This window comes from Rhinatrema bivittatum, chromosome 2, assembly GCF_901001135.1.
Source record: "Rhinatrema bivittatum chromosome 2, aRhiBiv1.1, whole genome shotgun sequence".
Taxonomy (NCBI): domain Eukaryota; kingdom Metazoa; phylum Chordata; class Amphibia; order Gymnophiona; family Rhinatrematidae; genus Rhinatrema; species Rhinatrema bivittatum.
Window position 1 is genome coordinate 383,378,157 of NC_042616.1, and position 7,021 is coordinate 383,385,177.

The 7,021-nt window shown below is 39.3% G+C and overlaps 1 long non-coding RNA gene across 1 annotated transcript; it reads left to right on the forward strand.

Moving 5' to 3' along the window:
- Positions 1 to 2,265: 2,265 nt before the first annotated feature.
- LOC115086138 lies at positions 2,266 to 5,645 on the forward strand. Its single transcript, XR_003855100.1, has 3 exons — positions 2,266 to 2,424; positions 2,558 to 2,593; positions 5,156 to 5,645. It is a non-coding gene; the product is annotated as an uncharacterized LOC115086138 (long non-coding RNA).
- The last annotated feature ends 1,376 nt before the right edge of the window (positions 5,646 to 7,021 follow it).

Consider the following 7,021-nt stretch of genomic DNA (forward strand, 5'->3'; position numbering starts at 1 on the left):
GCAAAGGCTAGCGCCGGCGCCATTTTGAGTACTGGCAGCCGCTAGCCTTTGCCCTCACAATGTCACTGACCGTCGGCCCCTGTGACATAGTGAGGGCAAAGGTAGCGCCGGCACCATTTTGAGGGGTGGGAGGGTTGGGAAATACAAACAGTCTAACTTCAGTTAGTCAGCCAGAGTGACTCGCTGCTCTCTTAATTAACAAATGTTGGTACCTATTCAAACCCAATCACACTACCTCAACACCTTTCTAAGGTGAGTAAGTGAGCTGAACTTTTCAACCTTTTTATTTAGGTATATACTGCTCCTGGCTTATTTCTAGCTTCTGGCTACTTTTTTTTTTTTGGGGGGGGGGGTTTGTGTGGTTTTTTTTTTTTAAATACAATCATTTAGTTTGTATTAAATACAAACACTCAGTTCTGCAGACTTTTAAAAATAAACACAGTACCTACTGCCTACTACTACCTTATTGACTGACTATTTAAAAATACAGTCTAACTTGTTTATTCACTGCCTATCTGACTATTAAAAGCACAAACACACTTAATATTCCCAAATAGTTAACTTTGCCCCAATACTTTTTAAAGAGACAATGTCCCAAGCAAAAACTTACTGATTCCTTTCAGCCACCAGCAAGGTGATCCTCTCCTCTCAGTGTAACCACTGGAATGTGATGATTCAAGAGACGCCTGTGTCCGGCTTTGAGCGATATCATCTGGACAGGGGGTAGGGGAGTAGGTTGATGTGGGCACATCACCACATTTTTTTTTTAAATTCTTTATTAGTTTTACTGATTATAAAAACAAACAATATTCCTTACCGAAACATTTATCATCTTATACATTTAGTAATATTTACTCTATAATTCTTTCAATCAGTAATCAGGAAAAAAAATATATAAGAAATTACAAGACATTGAATCCCAATATTAAGCAAGTGTTCAAGGAAAATAATTATAGGAAATACGTGCAACAGTTATATTTCTAATTTTCCCACATTAACTGCTTTTTACAGGATGTGATTTTAGAAATGCTTGTAACGCAGTGACTTCATAGAAAAGACATTTTTTGTCTTCATACCATATCTCGCACTTACACGGGTATCGAAGATAATACTTTATCCCTCTTAACAAGCACTCATTTTTTAAACCCAAAAATTCTTTCTGCCTTATTTGTGTTGGTCTTGATAAATCTGGGTATACCCAGATTTGTTGACAGTGAAATTTTTGCTCTCTATTTCATAGGAATAACCTGAGTATCGTATCCCTTTCTGGGGGAAATATAAAAGAGACAAACAAAGTTTCTCTCTCAATAATTTCTGTCTCAGATGACATTTCTATGATACCTGACAGATCAATGGATTGCTCAGGCTGACTATCCTTTTTTAATTTTTTCTTTAAAATATAATACATTTTTCCAATAGCTGGAATAGCCTGCTCTGATATCTTTAATATTTGTCTCAAGTATTCATTGAACATTTCTTTAGGGGCTATTACCTTTTGATAGGGAAAATTCAATATTCTCAAATTTGAATACCTTAAGTTGTTTTCTATATATTCATAACGCTTTTCATTTAAACTCTCCGATTTAATTAGATTTTTTTTAAATTTCTTCAATCTTAGAAATTCTTCCTTCTTGCTTTTCTATTTTTTCTTTATTACTATTCACTATTTTTCCCATCTCTACAGATTTTTCCTGACTATCTTCATAAGTTGTTGTTAAATTTATTATTGCTTTCTCTAATGATTTGATAGCAGCCCATATAACATCCATTGTCACTTCAGAGACAGAAGAAGATATAATCACATCTGTTTTAAGCTTAACCTCATCACTTCCTACTGCAGTTAAGTCCTTTATCTCCACTCCCGGGTTAACGATGTCAGTTGGCTCAAAAGCCACAATTACATCCTTCCCTTTTGATGTAACAGGTGGGGTGGGTATAGTGGGAGCCCCGGGGCTTAATGAGATGGCTTCGGCCGGGGAGACTGATTCTCGCTCCATATCTGTCTCCCCAATGGCCCTGTCCTCCGGGTTAAATCCTGTTGCTGACATAAAGAACGTAGATATTTGCAGCTGGGACTGGCCCTGCATGGGAGACGAAGTTACTGCCTCTCTTATGCGGGCTTTCCGCTTGGTATGGGGCATATCCAAAAATACTAGCCAAACTTTATGTCACAGTTCCGATTCAAAGTCTTGAATGGAGGCTTGAAGAACGATAATACTAATTATAAGTACTTACATTCTTCTTAGGATTCAAATAACAAAGAACCAAAATTTGGAATGCTTCTTCTCCGGACAAAGCCGCGCGCCGACGTCGACGGTGCACCGTAGGGGGTTCCGGTTTTAAGCCTTACCGGCCCTCCTCCAATGACGTCAGCGACAGCTGTTATGAGTCGCAATAAAGTTCCCAGTGCTGAAGCTCTCCGAGGTAATTATTGCTTTGGGGTAATATTCAAAGGGCAAGCGATTTCTCACCCTTGTATCGTCGCTTACAAGCCTCCCACCACATTTGACCTTAATGATTTCATCTTCTAAAGATGTGATTTCTCATTGGATTTTAGATGAGATTGACACACGGAGGGGCGGAGGAAGAGGAGGTAAGCACATAGATAGGCGGCTTCTGAACTGAGATGCAATTGGCTGGGTTCATTAAAACAAGCCAGTCATCTGAGTCCACAGCTCTACAGCACATGGAAAAGCAGGCAGGTCAGCAACGTTGCAGCTGCACTAGTTATCGTATCGATGCCTTTTCAGCAAAACAATCTTAGGACTAAATGATTGGAAACTCGTGCTGGGTACAGGCTATTTGTGCCAGCAATAGGCTGATCATGCTTCACTGCTGCAGCTCATCAAGCAACGGTTCCTTACTTCTTTGATCAATCATTTTCTGAAGGCATGTAAAAGGAAAAGGATTTTGCGGAGCCGCTAGACGGAGAGGAGCGGAACACTCTCACCTGCTAAGTGTCTGGTTGGTCTTACTAACAGCTTTTTCACCCTCGGAACACCAGCGGGACTTCAGACCCGGAGGAGGACGCCAGTGACGTCAACAAGGTGCGTCTGCCTATAAATTGAACGGCAGACGGCGCATCGCCGCCGTTGGCGCGCGGCTTGGACCAGCTTAGGCCGACAAAGGCGAGAAGGCGCATGGACTCTGTCATCTATTCCAGCTCTTCCGCTAAACCTCTGAAGTCTTCAATATTTGAACTACAGAATAGTGAGTAAAGCCCAGACTTGTTGAATGGTACTTTATATTGCGTATTAAAATGCCTCATACTAAACGAAAGGGCAAAGTCAAACAGGAGGCCTCATTACCTGTAAGACCCAGCCCTATTCAATCAATAATGGGCTATTACTCACCCTCAGAGAATATAACCCCGGAGAGGCCTATTATAGTGGCAGATAAAGAGCAAGTATCTCCACTATTAGGCAAAGTCAGTCTAAGTCCCGGGGCACCAACTGTTCCTGCTCCCCCCAAGTGTACCAACAATATCATTGATCCAGGCCCACTCAATTTACGGAAGTCGTTTTTTGAAGCGAGCCCAAATGAGGAGGCTCAGGGTATGAGTTTGGTACAATTAAAGGAGCTTGGAGGAGCTACGTATACATCACAAGTGGGGGAGCAAAGAGTCGGAGACACCATGTTGGAAACCGACGGAAGATCTCTAGATGGTGTAGAGAAGTCTTTTTCTCCTCTCCTAAGGAACTCTGTTAATCAGGAATTTACAGAAAATGTAACTTTATCCTCAACCCCTAATGCTAAACCTGTAAACCCCAAACAGGTGTCATTAGAAATGGTGTGGCAAGCAATAACAGCTTTACAAAAGAATATTGCCAATTTAAACCTGAATATAAAAGACATGCAAAATGTTTTGATTAATATAGATCCTCTGGTTACAAATAACAGCGTAACATTGGTTAAAGTTGAGGAAGAATTAAATTCAATTAAGAATGTACAGGTTAATATTATAAAAGGAGAAAATCTATTGGCAAGGAAAGTGGAAACTTTAGAAAATACTGCCCATTATTTAAATCTTAGAATAGTAAACTTTTCCAAATGCAAGTTAATGTCATCTAGAGAGCAGTTGAGAAATTATTTCATGGAAAATTTGTCTATGAATTTGGAGACTCTACCCTTGATATCCAATGCTTATTTTATAGGGAAGAGTAACCAGATGGAGAATAAAGACCAAGATAATCAGGAAACATCTTTGAATGTTACGGATTTATTGGAGACTTCTTTAATTACCCAAGTAGAGAGTAGGGGAACTCTTTTGGTAAAATTTTCTCTGTCTACGGACAGAGATAAAGTTCTTAAACTGTTTATGTTAAAAAGAACCTCTCTCTACTTGGGTCAAAGGATCTGGATATATCCGGACATAGCTAAGGAAACTCAAATTAGAAGGAAGAGGTTTATAACATTGGCTAATCTTGCTAAAACTTTTGGAATTCGAATCATTATAAGGTATCCATGTAAGTGCATAATGTGGGTGAAGGATAAAAAGTATATCTGCTATGATCCACAATGTTTAGAAATTTTTTTAGAAGAACAGAGAGCCCATAAAGAAGGAGAATAGTCTCTCTAACCAAGCAGTATTGGGTATTGCAAGGTAAATCTGAGAATTCTGTTATAATTTGTTTAGGATTTATTCCCACTTGCTTATTTTCAGGCTCCTACTTCCTGAGTAAATTGGAAGAAGGCGATAATTATTAGTTTGATTATTGTTTAGAATATAGGGAAACGTTTGATAACCTTCTTCCTCAAAAATAATTTTCATTGTATGAATATTATACATGTTTTATTTTTTGATTGATTAATTTGTAATAAAAAATGATAGATAAAGAATTGGAAAAAAAAAAGGAAAAGGATTTTTATAATACATGGTTTCTCCCACCCGAAACCTAGACTTCAAAATTAGAAAGGTTCCACTCTGAATCCTACGTTAACTTTTGTTTATGTATTCTCCACCTTGAGAGAATTATTGAGACACTTTCTGGTCTTAGGTTTTGGGTGAGAGAAACTGGGAGTGAGATAAGTTTGTTTTTTTTTTTTTAATTTTAAATTTTTTTAAATGTACTGGGGATCAATTTTACTGCCAAGAGGATTGTTATTGTAATTTTTAAAAATTGTTTCTCTCTTTCTTTACTATTTCTCTCCCTAGCCATTCCACTTCTGCAGAGGTGCCAAATTTGAGTGCCTGAATTGTCTCAAGGACAGTCTAGTGATTTATTCACTGTAACATCCTGGGCATTAAAGTGAAAACAACTTCATGTGAGTTGCTAGTACTGTGGGACAGGAGTAAAAAGCAGGTGTGGGGGTGACAAGAAAAGAAGAATGACAGAGGTGGACATTCATCATAATAATTGGAAGGTGAAACTGGTGCTAGAGATGTGAGAAGCACTCCAAGCGCGCACACACACACACACACTTGCAAACTCGGACATAGTCACTCACACACATGCATTAACTTGCACATACATACACTGTCATTCATATCTGTAAATTTAGTTTTTTTAGTATTGCAAAGACTGAAATCTACTGTTTCCCCAGAACATACCAACTATTACTACAAAGAAGAACATAAAAGTATGTTTGAATTGTAATTTCATTTTTTATTTCTTTTGTAATGTGCTCCTGAGTTGTAGCTAGGTCTGGAGTTAGAAAATTATAATTGTATTTAATTGAAAAAAAAACAAAACTGAGGTGGCATTGACTTTTTTTTTTCTCCTAACAAGGTTTTTTTTTTTTTTTTTTTAAAGTATGTACCCTAGGAATAACAGATGACATGAGGGAGACAAAGAACAGACTGTCTGAAATACATGCATTAAGAAATCGAGTCATTGCTTGTTTTAACAAAAAAAGTCATGTGCAGCCTCATTTCTGCTCAGTATTGCAAGGCCTCTTTTTTTTTTCCTGGCTCTGTTCTTTTCACGAAAAGGAAGATTTAATTGAAGAGAAAAATGAAAAAGAGTGCTCCTAAGCAAATAAAAATATATAGTGAATGTCATGTTTTCAGTCCAGAAAAGAAAGTTAAATATATTTTTTTATAAGCATGTACTCAAAGCCCATATATGCATCACCTAGAACTTCACCACATTAAATTTAATCTGCCATTTGGATGCCCAATTTTCCAGTCTCACAAGGTCTTCCTGCAATTTATCACAATCTGCTTGTGATTTAACTACTCTGAACAATTTTGGGTCATCTGCAAATTTGATTATCTCACTCGTCGTATTTCTTTCCAGATCATTTTTAAATATATTGAAAAGTAAGGGTCCTAATACAGATCCCTGAGGCACTCCACTGCCCACTCCCTTCCACTGAGAAAATTGTCCATTTAATCCTACTCTCTGTTTCCTGTCTTTTAGCCAGTTTGCAATCCACGAAAGGACATCACCACCTATCCCATGACTTTTAACTTTTCCTAGAAGCCTCTCATGAGGAACTTTGTCAAATGCCTTCTGAAAATCCAAGTATACTACATGTACCATAGGGGTGTGCATTCGGATTGACCGCATTAGTAAAACGCAACTCATATTTTTTTTTTACTTAAAAAATTGATTCGACATAAACGATCGGATTTCCCACATATCGAACATAGATATGTTCGATATGTGGGAAATCGCGATTGTTGAGCCAAAATAAAAATATAAACCCCCTCACCCTCCTTAATCCCCCCCCCCCCCCGACTTACCACAACTCCCTGGTGATGGAGCGAGGAGTGAGGACGCCATTTCTGCAATCCTTGGCGAGAAGCATGTGACGTCGGCGGCACGTCGAGTGACGCCGGCGTCACGTGATTCCCGGCTCGTTCGCGCCGGACGGCTCGTTCGGCCCAAAAAGAACTTTTGGCCAGCTTGGGGGGGCCTCCTGACCCCCCCAAGCTGGCCAAAAGTTCTTTTTGGGCCGAACGAGCCGTCCGGCGCGAACGAGCCGGGAATCACGTGGCGCCGCGTCACTCAGACGCGACGTCACATGATTCCCGGCAAGTTCGCGCCGGACGGCTCGTTCGGCGCGAACAAGCCGG